Source organism: Pleurodeles waltl, chromosome 2_2, assembly GCF_031143425.1.
Source record: "Pleurodeles waltl isolate 20211129_DDA chromosome 2_2, aPleWal1.hap1.20221129, whole genome shotgun sequence".
In the NCBI taxonomy this organism is placed as follows: domain Eukaryota; kingdom Metazoa; phylum Chordata; class Amphibia; order Caudata; family Salamandridae; genus Pleurodeles; species Pleurodeles waltl.
The window spans coordinates 1,112,057,115-1,112,071,735 of NC_090439.1; positions in this window are offsets into that span (position 1 = coordinate 1,112,057,115).

The following is a 14,621-nucleotide window of genomic DNA, read 5'->3' on the forward strand; positions in this document are numbered from 1 at the left end:
CTTTGTGCCTCCTCCCTGAGGGGAGGGGGGCACATCCCTAATCCTATTGGGGGAATCCTCCATCTGCAAGATGGAGGATTTCTAAAAGTCAGAGTCACCTCAGCTCAGGACACCTTAGGGGTTGTCCTGACTGGCCAGTGGCTCCTCCTTGTTTTTCTCATTATCTCCTCCGGCCTTGCCGCCAAAAGTGGGGCCGTGGCCAGAGGGGGTGGGCATCTCCACTAGCTGGAATGCCCTGGGGCGCTGTAACAAAGGGGGTGAGCCTTTGAGGCTCACCGCCAGGTGTTACAGTTCCTGCAGGGGGAGGTGAGAAGTACCTCCACCCAGTACAGGCCTTGTTACTAGCCACAGAGTGACAAAGGCACTCTCCCCATGTGGCCAGCAACATGTCTGGTGTGTGGCAGGCTGGTAAAACTAGTCAGTCCACACTGGAAGTCAGTATGTTTTCAAGGGGCATCTCTAAGATGTCCTCTGGGGTGTATTTCACAATAAAATGTACACTGGCATCAGTGTGCATTTATTGTGCTGAGAAGTTTGATACCAAACTTCCCAGTTTTCAGTGTAGCCATTATGGTGCTGTGGAGTTCGTGTTTGACAGACTCCCAGACCATATACTCTTATGGCTACCCTGCACTTACAATGTCTAAGGTTTTGCTTAGACACTGTAGGGGCATAGTGCTCATGCACCTATGCCCTCACCTATGGTATAGTGCACCCTGCCTTAGGGCTGTAAGACCTGGTAGAGGGGTGACTTATCTATGCCATAGGCAGTGTGAGGTTGGCATGGCACCCTGAGGGGAGTGCCATGTCGACTTAGTCATTTTCTCCCCACCAGCACACACAAGCTGGCAAGCAATGTGTCTGTGCTGAGTGAGGGGTCCCCAGGGTGGCATAAGACATGCAGCAGCTCTTAGAGACCTTCCCTGGCATCAGGGCCCTTGGTACCAGTTACAAGGGACTTACCTGGATGCCAGGGTGTGCCAATTGTGGAAACAAAGGTACAGTTTTAGGGAAAGAACACTGGTGCTGGGGCCTGGTTAGCAGGCCTCAGCACACTTTCAAATCATAACTTGGCATCAGCAAAGGCAAAAAGTCAGGGGGTAACCATGCCAAGGAGGCATTTCCTTACACAACCCCCCCCCCCCCCAAACAAAAGAGGATGAGACTAACCTTTCCCAAGAGAGTCTTCATTTTCTAAGTGGAAGAACCTGGAAAGGCCATCTGCATTGGCATGGGCAGTCCCAGGTCTGTGTTCCACTATAAAGTCCATTCCCTGTAGGGAGATGGACCACCTCAACAGTTTTGGATTTTCACCTTTCATTTGCATTAGCCATCTGAGAGGTCTGTGGTCAGTTTGAACTACAAAGTGAGTACCAAAGAGGTATGGTCTCAGCTTCTTCAGAGACCAAACCACAGCAAAGGCCTCCCTCTCAATGGCACTCCAACGCTGCTCCCTGGGGAGTAACCTCCTGCTAATGAAAGCAACAGGCTGGTCAAGGCCATCATCATTTGTTTGGGACAAAACTGCTCCTATCCCATGTCCAGAGGCATCAGTCTGCACAATGAACTGCTTGGAGTAATCTGGAGCTTTTAGAACTGGTGCTGTGCACATAGCTTGTTTCAGGGTGTCAAAGGCCTGTTGGCATTCTACAGTCCAGTTTACCTTCTTGGGCATTTTCTTGGAGGTAAGTTCTGTGAGGGCTGTCACTATAGATCCATATCCCTTCACAAACCTCCTGTAGTACCCAGTCAAGCCAAGGAATGCCCTGACTTGAGTCTAGGTTTTTGGAGCTGCCCAGTCCAGAATAGTCTGGATCTTGGGCTGGAGTGGCTGAACTTGGCCTCCACCTACAAGGTGTCACAAGTACACCACAGTTCCCTGCCCTATCTGGCATTTGGATGCCTTGATAGAAAGGCCAGCTGCTTGCAGGGCCTTCAAAACCTTCTTCAGGTGGACCAGGTGATCCTGCCAGCTGGAGCTAAAGACAGCAATATCATCAAGATAAGCTGCACTAAAGGACTCCAAGCCAGCAAGGACTTGATTCACCAACCTTTGGAAGGTGGCAGGGGCATTCTTTAAACCAAAGGGCATAACAGTAAACTGATAGTGCCCATCAGGTGTGGAGAATGCTGTCTTTTCTTTTGCTCCTGGTGCCATTTTGATTTGCCAGTACCCTGCTGTCAAGTCAAAGGTACTTAAGTATCTGGCAGCACCTAGTTTGTCAGTTAATTAATCTGCAGTTGGAATGGGATGGGCATCTGTCTTGGTGACAGTATTAAGACCTATGTAGTCCACACAAAACCTCATCTCTCTTTTTCCATCCTTGGTGTGAGGTTTGGGTACTAAGACCACTGGGCTAGCCCAGGGGCTGTCAGAGTGCTCAATGACTCCGAACTCCAGCATCTTGGGGACTTCCACCTTGATGCTTTCCTTAACTTGGTCAGACTGTCTGAAACTTTTGTTTTTGACAGGCAAGCTGTCTCCTGTGTCTACATCATGGGTACACAGGTGTGTCTGACCAGGGGTTAGGGAAAAGAGCTCAGCAAACTGTTGTAAGACCTTCCTACAGTCAGATTTGTGTTGGCCAGAGAGAGTGTCTGAATAGATCACTCCATCTACTGAGCCATCTTTCGGGTCTGTGGAGAGGAGATCAGGGAGAGGTTCACTCTCAGCTTCCTGGTCCTCATCTGTTACCATCAACAGATTCACATCTGCCCTGTCATGAAAGAGTTTGAGGCGGTTCACATGGATCACTTTTGGGGGTCCTGCTAGTGCCTAGGTCTACCAGGTAGGTGACCTGACTCTTTCTTTCTAGCACTGGGTAAGGGCCACTCCATCTGTCCTGAAGTGCCCTGGGAGCCACAGGCTCCAGAACCCAGACTTTCTGCCCTGGCTGAAACTCAACCATGGCAGCCTTTTGGTCATACCACATTTTCTGGAGTTGTTGGCTGGCCTCAAGGTTTTTGCTTGCCTTTTCCATGTACTCTGCCATCCTGGAACGTAGGCCTAGTACATAGTCCACTATATCTTGTTTGGGCTCATGAAGAGGTCTCTCCCAGCCTTCTTTTACAAGAGCTAGTGGTCCCCTTACCGGATGGCCAAACAGAAGTTCAAAGGGGGAAACCCCTACTCCCTTCTGAGGCACCTCTCTGTAGGCGAAAAGCAGACATGGCAAGAGGACATCCCATCTCCTTTTGAGCTTTTGAGGGAGCCCCATGATCATGCCTTTCAATGTCTTATTAAATCTTTCTACCAGGCCATTGGTTTGTGGATGGTATGGTGTGGTGAATTTGTAAGTCACCCCACACTCATTCAGGTATGCTGATATGAAGTTGGTACCCCTGTCAGACACCACCTCCTTAGGAAATTCCACTCTGGTAAAGATACCAATGAGTGCTTTAGCTACTGCAGGGGCAGTAGTGGACCTAAGGGGAATTGCTTCAGGGTACCTAGTGGCATGATCCACTACCACTAGGATATACTGGTTCCCTGAGGCTGTGGGAGGTTCAAGTGGACCCACTATGTCCACACCCACTCTTTCAAAGGGGATCCCCACCACTGGAAGTGGAATGAGGGGGGCCTTTGGGTGTCCACCTGCCTTACCACTGGCTTGACAGGTGGTACAGGAGACACAAAATTCCTTTACCTTCTGGGACATGTTGGGCCAATAGAAATGGTTAACTAACCTTTCCCAAGTCTTGGTTTGTCCCAAATGCCCAGCAAGTGGAATGTCATGAGCTAAGGTTAGAATGAACTCCCTAAACCAGTGGTTCCCAACCTTTTGACTTCTGTGGACCCCCATTTTTTATCAATACTGGAGCCCGGGGGCCCCCACTGAATCATTATTGTACACGGGGACCCCCGAGGAGTCATTACTGATAGCTGGGACCTAATATTATTAAATGTTTTAAGCAGCCGCGGACCCCCTGAGGAGGCTTCGCGGACCCCCAGGGGTCCCCGGCCCACAGCTTGGGAACCACTGCCCTAAACTCTCCTAGTGGCACCAGGTTTGGGATCTCTTGCCTCAGTGTAGAGGAGTCCATCTTCCCAATAGACTCTATGTGTTCCAATGATTTTTCCTTTGGTTTCTTCAGCAGCTTGCTGCCTAAGGCCTTCAAGAGAGGGACAGGTTTCTTGCTCCTTACACAACGGTTCCCTTGTGGGTCCACCTGGGCCTAAGAGTTCAACCTGATAAGGTTCCAACTCCATGTGCTCTGTTCCCTCAGAGGGCAGAACTTCTTCCTGGGAAGAGAGGTTCTCTTTCTCTTGTTGTGTTGAAGCTGGTTCCCCAGTCTTCTTTCCTTTTCTCTTGGAGGGTTGGGCCCTTTTTCCAGGCTCCAACACCACTTTTTCACCCTGAGCCTTGCACTGTGCCCTTGTCTTGACACACACCAGTTCAGGGATACCCAACATGGCTGCATGGGTTTTGAGTTCTACCTCAGCCCAAGCAAACAGTCTACAGGGATATTTGAAGAGACCACCACCTGTTTCAGGCCATTGACCCCTCCCCACTCTAAAGTTACCAAAGCCATGGGATGTACTTTAGTCTGATTGTCAGCGTTGGTGACTGGATAAGTTTGTCCACCCAGTTATTGACCAGGGGAAACCAGTTTCTCTGTCACCATGGTGACACTGGCACCTGTATCCCTCAGGCCTTTCTAAACTAATCCCATTAATCAAGAGTTGCTGCCTGTATTTTTGCATATTAGGGGGCCAGGCAGCCAGTGTGGCTAAGTCCACCCCACCCTCAGAGACTAATGTAGTTTCAGTGTGAACCCTGATTTGCTCTGGGCACACTGTTGATCCCACCTGGAGACTGGCTATTTCAGTGTTGGCTGGAGTAGAGTTTGAAGTGGAACCTTTCTTGGGACAGGCCTTGTCTCCAGTTTGGTGTCCCAGCTGATTTCAGTTACGACACCAGGCCTTTTTGGGATCAAAGTTTTTGCCCTTGTACCCAAAATTGGATTGTTAAGAGGCTTTGGACCCTCCCTTCTGAGCAGGTTTTTGGGGGCCTGTAGAAGACTCTTTACTTTTTCCCTTGGATGTCTCAACACTCTTCCCCTGGGGAGTCTTTGTGACCCCTTTCTTTTGGTCACCCCCTGCGGAAGTTTTGGTCACCCTAGTCTTGACCCAATGGTCCGCATTCTTTCCCAATTCTTGGGGAGAAATTGGTCCTAGGTCTACCAGATGCAGATGCAGTTTATCATTGAAACAATTACTTAACAGGTGTTCTTTCACAAATAAATTGTACAGCCCATCATAATCATTTACACCACTGCCATGAATCCAACCATCCAGTGTTTTGACTGAGAAGTCAACAAAATCAATCCAGGTCTGGCTCGAGGATTTTTGAGCCCCCCTGAACCTAGTCCTGTACTCCTCAGTTGAGAATCCAAAGCCCTCAATCAGGGTAGCCTTCATGAGGTCATAGGCTTCTGCATCTTTTCCAGAGAGTGTGAGGAGTCTATCCCTACACTTTCCAGTGAACATTTCCCAAAGGAGAGCACCCCAGTGAGATCTGTTTACTTTTCTGGTTGCACAAGCCCTCTCAAAAGCTGTGAACCACTTGGTGATGTCATCACCATCTTCATATTTAGTTACAATCCCTTTAGGGATTTTCAACATGTCAGGAGAATCTCTGACCCTATTTATGATGCTGCCACCATTGATGGGACCTAAGCCCATCTGTTGTCTTTCCCTTTCTATGGCTAGGATCTGTCTTTCCAAAGCCAATCTTTTGGCCAACCTGGCTAGCAGGAGGCCATCTTCATTGAGGCTGCCCTCAATGCTTGCAGAGCTGTTGGACTCTCCTGTGAGAGACGCAACATCTCTGACGATCACTTCTTCAGTCAGGGTTGGAGAAAACCTGAGCTCCCTAACTAGGAGAGGGGGTGGAAAATTTCCCTCCTCATCAGTAGCTTCCCCCTCTGTGAAGATATCATCAGAGGGGTTGTTTTTAGCAAACTCTGCCAAAAGCTCCTGGAGCTGTACTTTGGTAGGGTTTGAACCAGTCTTTTTTATTTTACAGAGAGACCTTAACTCTGACATCCTAAGATGCAGGTAAGGGGTGAGGTTGAGTTCCATCACTATCTCTTCTGCAGCAGACATTATGGGGGTCATTCTGACTCCCGCCGGGCGCGGTCACCGCGCGCCCGGCGGGAGCCGCCAAAATACCGTACCGCGGTCGGAAGACCGCAGCGGGTATTTTGAGTTTTCCCCTGGGCTGGCGGGCGGCCTTCAAAAGGCCGCCCGCCAGCCCAGGGGAAAACGACCTTCCCACCATGAAGCCGGCTCGTAATCGAGCCGGCGGTGTGGGAAGGTGCGACGGGTGCTACTGCACCCGTCGCGTATTTCACTGTCTGCAATGCAGACAGTGAAATACAAGCGGGGCCCTCTTACGGGGGCCCCTGCAGTGCCCATGCCATTGGCATGGGCACTGCAGGGGCCCCCAGGGGCCCCGCGACACCCCCTACCGCCATCCTGTTCCTGGCGGGCGAACCGCCAGGAACAGGATGGCGGTAGGGGGTGTCAGAATCCCCAAGGCGGCGCAGCGAGCTGCGCCGCCTTGGAGGATTCTTAGGGGCAGCGGAAAACCGGCGGGAGACCGCCGGTTTTCCTGCACTGACCGCGGCCAAAGCGCTGCGGTCAGAATGCCCTGCAGGGCACCGCCGGCCTGTCGGCGGTGCTCCCGCCGACCCTGGCCCCGGCGGTCTAAGACCGCCGGGGTCAGAATCACCCCCTATGTTTCTAAAAGTTGGAATGCTTTTTAAGAATCTAAAACTATCGGTAGAACTTAATTCAAACTTTTACAAAACTTTTAAACTCTAAAAGAAATGCTAACAGGGACTAACACAAAGCCGTAGCAGGACTTTTTAAAAATTTAGAAAAATAGCTCAAATTTCAAAAATCAGTTTCTAATGACAATTTTTGGAATTTAGTCGTGTGATCAGGTATTGGCTGAGTAGTCCAGCAAATGCAAAGTCTTGTACCCCACCGCTGATCCACCAATGTAGGAAGTTGGCTTTGTATGTACTATTTCAAAGTAAGAAATAGTATGCACAGAGTCCAAGGGTTCCCCTTTGAGGTAAGATAGTGGCAAAAATAGATCATTCTAATGCTCTATTTTGTGGTAGTGTGGTCGAGCAGTAGGCTTATCAGAGGGTAGTGTTAAGCATTTGTTGTACACACACAGGCAATAAATGAGGAACACACACTCAAAGACAATTCCAGGCCAATAGGTTTTTGTATAGAAAAATATATTTTCTTAGTTTATTTTAAGAACCACAGGTGCAAGATTTACAATCAATACTTCAAATGAAAGGTACTTCACTTAGGTATCATGGGAACCTTGAATCAGCAAAATAGCATGTACAGGTTTGGCAAAAATGTCAATAAGCTATTTTAAAACTAGACACTAGCAAATTTCAACAGTTCCTGGGGGAAGTAAGTATTTGTTAGTTTTGCAGGTAAGTAAACCACCTACAGGGTTCAAAGTTGGGTCCAAGGTAGCCCACCGTTGGGGGTTCAGGGCAACCCCAAAGTTACCACACCAGCAGCTCAGGGCCGGTCAGGTGCAGAGGTCAAAGTGGTGCCCAAAACACATAGGCTTCAATGGAGAAGGGGGTGCCCCGGTTCCAGTCTGCCAGCAGGTAGGTACCCGCGTCTTCGGAGGGCAGACAAGGGGGGTTTTGTAGGGCACAGGGGGACACAAGTCAGCACAAAAAGTACACCCTCAGCGGCACAGGGGCGGCCGGGTGCAGAGTGCAAACAGGCGTCGGGTTTGCAATGGAGTTCAATGGGAGACCCAGGGGTCTCTTTAGCAAAGCAGGCAGGCAAGGGGGGCGCTCCTCGGGGTAGCCACCACCTGGGCAAGGGAGAGGGCCACCTGGGGGTCGCTTCTGCACTGGAGGTCGGATCTTTCAGGACCTGGGGGCTGCGGGTGCAGTGTCTTTACCAGGCGTCGGGTTCTTAGAAGCAGGCAGTCGCGGTCAGGGGGAGCCTCTGGATTCCCTCCGCAGGCATCGCTGGGCGGGCTAAGGGGGGGTCAACTCTGGTTACTCACAGGGTCGCAGTCGCCGGGGAGCCCTCCCTATAGTGTTGTTTCTCCGCAGGTCGAGCCGGGGGCGTCAGGTGCAGACTGGAAAGTGTCAGGCTTCCGGCGGGAAACGTGCAGTCCTTTAAAAGTTGTTTCTTTGCTGCAAAGTTGTTTCTTCTTTGGAGCAGAGCCGCTGTCTTCGGGAGTTCTTGGTCCTTTTAGATGCAGGGTAGTCCTCTGAGGCTTCAGAGGTTGCTGGACCCTGGGGGACGCGTCGCTGCTGCAGTTTTTCTTGAAGTGGGGAGACAGGCCGGTAGGGCTGGGGCCAAAGCAGTTGGTGTCTCCATCTTCTCTGCAGGGCTTTCAGGTCAGCAGTCCTTCTTCGTCTTCAGGTTGCAGGAATCAATCTTGCTAGGTTCTGGGAGCCCCTAAATACTCAATTTAGGGGTGTGTTTAGGTCTGGGGGGTTAGTAGCCAATGGCTACTAGCCCTGAGGGTGGCTACACCCTCTTTGTGCCTCCTCCCTGTGGGGAGGGGGGGCACACCCCTAATCCTATTGGGGGGATCCTCCATCTGAAAGATGGGGGATTTCTAAAAGTCAGAGTCGCCTCAGCTCAGGACACCTTAGGGGTTGTCCTGACTGGCCAGTGGCTCCTCCTTGTTTTTCTCATTATCTCCTCCGGCCTTGCCACCAAAAGTGGGGCCGTGGCCAGAGGGGGCAGGCATCTCCACTAGCTGGAGTGCCCTGGGGCGATGTAACAAAGGGGGTGAGCCTTTGAGGCTCACCACCAGGTGTTACAGTTCCTGCAGGAGGAGGTGAGAAGTACCTCCACCCAGTACAGGCTTTGTTACTAGCCACTGAGTGACAAAGGCACTCTCCCCATGTGGCCAGCAACATGTCTGGTGTGTGGGAGGCTGGTAAAACTAGTCAGTCCACACTGGAAGTCGGGTATGTTTTCAGGGGGCATCTCCAAGATGCCCACTGGGGTGTATTTCACAGTTTTGATACCAAACTTCCCAGTTTTCAGTGTAGCCATTATGGTGCTGTGGAGTTCGTGTTTGACAGACTCCCAGACCATATACTCTTATGGCTACCCTGCACTTATAATGTCTAAGGTTTTTAGTGCTCATGCACCTGTGGCCTCACCTGTGGTATAGTGCACCCTGCCTTAGGGCTGTAAGACCTGCTAGAGGGGTGACTTACCTATGCCATAGGCAGTGTGAGGTTGGCATGGCACCCTGAGGGGAGTGCCATGTCGACTTAGTAATTTTCTCCCCACTAGCACACACAAGCTGGCAAGCAGTGTGTCTGTGCTGAGTGAGGGGTCCCCAGGGTGGCATAAGACATGCTGCAGCCCTTAGAGACCTTCCCTGGCATCAGGGCCCTTGGTACCAGGGGTACCAGTTACAAGGGACTTATCTGGATGCCAGGGTGTGCCAATTGAGGAAACAAAGGTACAGTTTTAGCGAAAGAACACTGGTGCTGGGGCCTGGTTAGCAGGCCTCAGCACACTTTCAAATCATAACTTGGCATCAGCAAAGGCAAAAAGTCAGGGGGTAACCATCCCAAGGAGGCATTTCCTTACAACATCTGTGGACAACAATTGTTTATGGAGTTATATCAAGGGGCCAGGACCATAGTGAGTTAGGTTGGAAATGTACTCTTGACAAAGCCAAAAGTAAAACTTCTTCCATGGTTGGGGAAAAAAGTGGTTGGAGTGAAAGTTAACTTGTAAACTCTTAACAGATTTTCGTATGAACAAATCATCACATACATATTTGCTCTGCTAAAACGCAGTTAACAAATATTTTCTAAAAGTATGATTTCCTGGCCTACTTCTGTAAATTCTTAAGAAGTCAAGAAGGCCGTAAATCTGCACTAATAAAAAGACATACGTAATGGATGCACTATTGTGACTTTCTTTAGGAATTGGGCTCCTAATTAGGTCTGGGGTAAACCAGGACCTTTAGTTTTAATTAAAATTCTATCTCTTTCTCAGTCTGAGTTAGCTTCACTGTGAGTGACAGCATTCTGCACTTTCACAGAGAGCATACTGGCACACAAAATAATTTTGCTCAGTACCTGGAACTGTGACAATGTGTGCTTTTTGAGACTAAACATATTTTTGTGTTTGCCAGTGTTTGTTATAATGGTGAGAGCCCTGCAGCTCCCATAACAATAACTGTTTACAAAATTCAGATCAAAACAAGACACACATTGACAAAATCAAAAGGCTGACCACCAACGTCAGACCTATTGGCTTTGCTAATGGTTGTTTATGTTCTTGTTTCCCATAATCTTGTTGAAATTGGTTACAATAATTTTACATTATGAATATTTTTTGGGAAATACTAGCATGCCTCAAAACTATTTACTAAATGATGCTTCAAAGAAATGATACCTAAAATTTCAAAGCATTTAAGCAAAAGTTTTTTCCTTAGTTGCATTTTATAGTGAACGTTTTATTTTGAAAGAAAAGAATCATCAATCTTGCTTTCAAGCTTCTAGAAATATTTGCATATAATCAGAGAGGGCATTCTGGGATCATTATAAGTAGTCTCATACTGTTTAACTTTGCAAACGTGTGTACATATTTTTATACTGGAACCACTGTCAGTAATGCAGTCCGAGCTTACACCATTTCCTTAGAGCGTTCACCCTAATAATAAATGCTTTGCAATAAAGAACCATGAATACAAGTTCAAACAGCATTGACATAGGGACACAAATATTACCTTAACTGCAGCCAGAGCCCTTCCCTGAACCAAAATGTAGTACTGAAAACTGTCAGACAAAGGGTTTGTGTAGCAGGGGGTTGAGCCTACTTTTTTCAAGGACAAAATAAACATGAAAACTCATTGTCCTTGACACCAAACAATACGTCCTGGGGGTTGGGCAATAGGAATTACACACCCCTAGGTTAAGAGGGGATAGTCGTAGATGAGTAAGATAACCATCTCTGTGCTGCACCAAGTTCTGAATGCAGACTGGCAGATGTACAGGAGATGGCTGGCAATCATGGGGCCTTAGAGTTGAGCACAGACTGTTTTTTCAATGATCTTGCAGGTGTATGGTAGATGAGTAATTGGCCGGTAGCTGGCAAGGTCATAAGGGTCTAGTGAACATTTATTTAGGGATGGGGGCCTAGTCTATGTTGAGACCTGATATGAAGAAGCCTTGAAATAGGGAGGCATTAATAATGGTAAGAGAGCATCCCTAAGAAAGCTTTGAGGAGGGACGGGGTAAGAGATAGGACTTTAAGGGCTGACCACTGCAGGATTTTTTGGAAAGGGGTGGGTGTAAGAAACGTAGCAATAATCAATGTGTTGTTAGATCTTCTGCATTTTTTGCTGAAGAAGTGGTTGATGGTGTTGCACTTTTCTGTGAAGCAAGGAATAGGTGAGTTCAGCAAGAGGTTGATGCAGTGCTTTATTGTCTTCAACTGCATTTATTCTTCTGTTGGTGGCTTTATTGCTTTGGCTGATGTGATGAGTCTGTGGATGGATCATTACTGTCAGCAAAGCCTTTTAGGTACCAGGGAGCTGAATGTTTTGGCTTGTACTTTAGTGTTGTAATTGGGTGTGGATGTTCACTTAGCTTTCCAAAATAATTTAGAAGTTGTTTAATAGGGTGTTGGCTTTGGTCGTGGAGCGGATAGTGTGAGAGATGAGTTGAAGCATTAGGTTGTCTATGGGGAAGTCTTTGGAGGATATGAAGATCTGGTCGTCCCTTTTCTGTTGACCATGAGGTTAATGGAGGAAAAGCTTGAGGGCCTGATTGAGATCTTGGCGGATGAGTTCCTCTGTCAAAACGGTGAAATATAAATCCCATAGGTTATAACAGGATTTATATTTCGGCAGAAGGGATAACCGTCACCACTGTGATGGCGTACCTCGTCCACCAAGATCTCAATCAGGCCCTCCGTTAGCAAGAGGCCTCTTCTGCTAGTACCATCTTCAGAGTCCTGCCTCTGTGGTGTTGTGCAGGTGGTGCCATGTACCCACTTGAGGTCATAATAGGCTTTACAGCTTCTCCAAAATATTTGTAATGTGGTGTTGACTGCATCAGCCCATTCTGATGAGGATTTGAGAATCTGCTTTTTAGGTCTTGCAAAGACAGTGAATCTGTTATTTCTTCAAGCCATTTTGTTATCTATCAGTGGGGTTGGAGTCCACCCATTACTTTCCATTGGTGGGCTCCATTGTCTTCCTCACTTACGTGAATTTTAAAAGTCAGCTAATATAGATGCCCTTCCTATTCGTGTGTCTCGCGTGTCTACCTGTTCCCCAGGAGCCTGGCTGCATTACTTGTGTCGTTCCACTGCCCATTTTATAGGTGCTACTTTTTTCTTTGGGCTTAAGCACTCAGCAAGAGTGCAGCTGTCTCAGCAGGTTCCCTCCAGTATTTCTCCCCCCTCTTTTCTCTTTCTCCCTGTGGTGCTTGACCCTCCCACCCCTTCCATCTCAATATATGTGGTCCGTGTTGACCCCATGCCCTGCCTCCCACCCTCCGTTGTGCATGTTGCCCCCCCACTCACCCTCCCTCTGTGTTGCCTATCAATCTGTCCTGCCTCAGTAATAAACAAGAAAAGCGCTATGTTGCGGTGAGTACTGGCCAAGTCATAGCACTTTTCCCCCACACCCTCTGCTGTCCTGTTGTTCCCCAAACACTTCTTTTCCTTCTTTGTTGCCCCACCCCTTCGTCTCAGCCGCTGCACCGGCAACAAAAAAAAAACTAAACACCATGACGCAGCCAGCGCGGGTTGCGTCATATCGCTTCTTTTCCACTTCAGCAATGTTTGGATTTAATTGTTCTGGGCCCAGTTTACCATCATGTGGTTAGTGACAGAGGCAAAATGTATGTTTATGTGGCTCGTGCAGATGCGCAGCGAGAATACGACCTTTTTATGTGGAATAAATGTGAAAAAGCAGCTGAGACGATTTCTTCAGCGTATTGAGTCGCATTTATTTTAATGTGCTGCGTTTTGAAGGTCACATCCCGAGGTGTGATCACTCGGTTATGTCCCTGGCTGGCTGCTCCGACTGTGTTTATTTATGCCGCTGGTGGGGTGATATATTTCCAGTTGCAGGGGCATAAACATGGCTGGCTCGCATTACCACTCCGCAGATGAATGGTCATTATATTTAAAGGTAATTGATGGCATCGAAGAGCTGGAGATGAAGACTTTCAAGCTGGGGAAGCAGGTTTGAGTTTCTGCGTTGGCTCAACATCCTGTGATTCTGGGCAAATACCTTAATCTTGCAATCAGCCATTGGCTAACTTCACTGCAAGTGACACATTCGGACCATTATGGAAGGGCGCATCCACACAAAGTAGATCCCTTCAGTGCCAAGCAGTACCATGACAATGTGCACTCTTCGAAAGCAAAAATAAATATTTGATTTTCGCACCTGCCAAAAAAAAACACTCCACTCTGCATCACTCCACTTTCCGCCACACTTCACTCCACTCAAAGCCACCCTAGATCACTCTTCTCCACACAATGCCACTATACTCTGTGCAACTCCTCTCTACCCTAGGCTACTCTACTCTTCTCCACTCTATGCTACGTTTTATCCCGCTCAACTCTACGGAACTCTACTCTTTGCCACTCCGCTCTATGCCACTCTCTCCTGGGCCACTGTACACCATGCCACTAACTTTTAGCCATGCTGAACAGCGGCCACGTCGCTGTATATAGCTAAAAGGCAATGGCAAAGTCAATAGCTCTTGCCAATGCTGGTTTCTTATAAGGTTGCTTGAGATGGTGGCTTGTGATACGTCATTCTTTCTGACATGATCTGTGACGCAGCTTACTATGAGTAAATGATGGTGGCGATTTCTCACTAGGCAGCAGTCCCAAAATGGTGAACAAGTACTTTAAAAATGTCACCAGCATAACATAAAACCATCTTAGATTTCGGGTCAGATATTCTATGCAAATGAATGGGCAAAGCTGACACCAGTCCTGCCTAACCTCGGCCTTCTGATTTATGTTTCGATCCATAGGCGTGGCGCCGTCACTAACCCCTCACCCGGAGCCGTCTCCACTTTCTGCTGCAAAGGGATGGTGGGCCGCTACGTGAGTGCCGTCATCCCGGACTGACTACAATACCTCACCCTGTGCGGAGCGGCTGTTTACGGTGTTGTGCCGCAGAAGGAAGATCCCAAAGTTTGCTGGTAGCTCGATGATGTCTTCTATGTCTATTACTCTGTTACTTTTCCTTACACACAGCGCTACATTGAGCCTTTACCTTTAGTAATTCGAATAATTTGTTGTCACCTCCTGCACAATAGGCTCTTCTACAGAACCCGCATGAAACGTCAATAAATTTCCACGAGAGGATGAGAAAATTGACAGAAAAATATTAATTGACGGAAAAATGTTAACTGACCAGAGATCCTTTCAAGAAGAAGGGTGATTTGCAGTGCTTAATTTGTAAATAAAATGGTGTCGGTGCCCAAAGCTCACCGCTGAAACACGCACCTGCTGCAATTAAATGTGGGATCACAGAATACTGAGGAAGCCTAATCCTGAAGCCATCTCGGGCCTCTTCAATCCATTTACACCCCCTCCCTGCCCC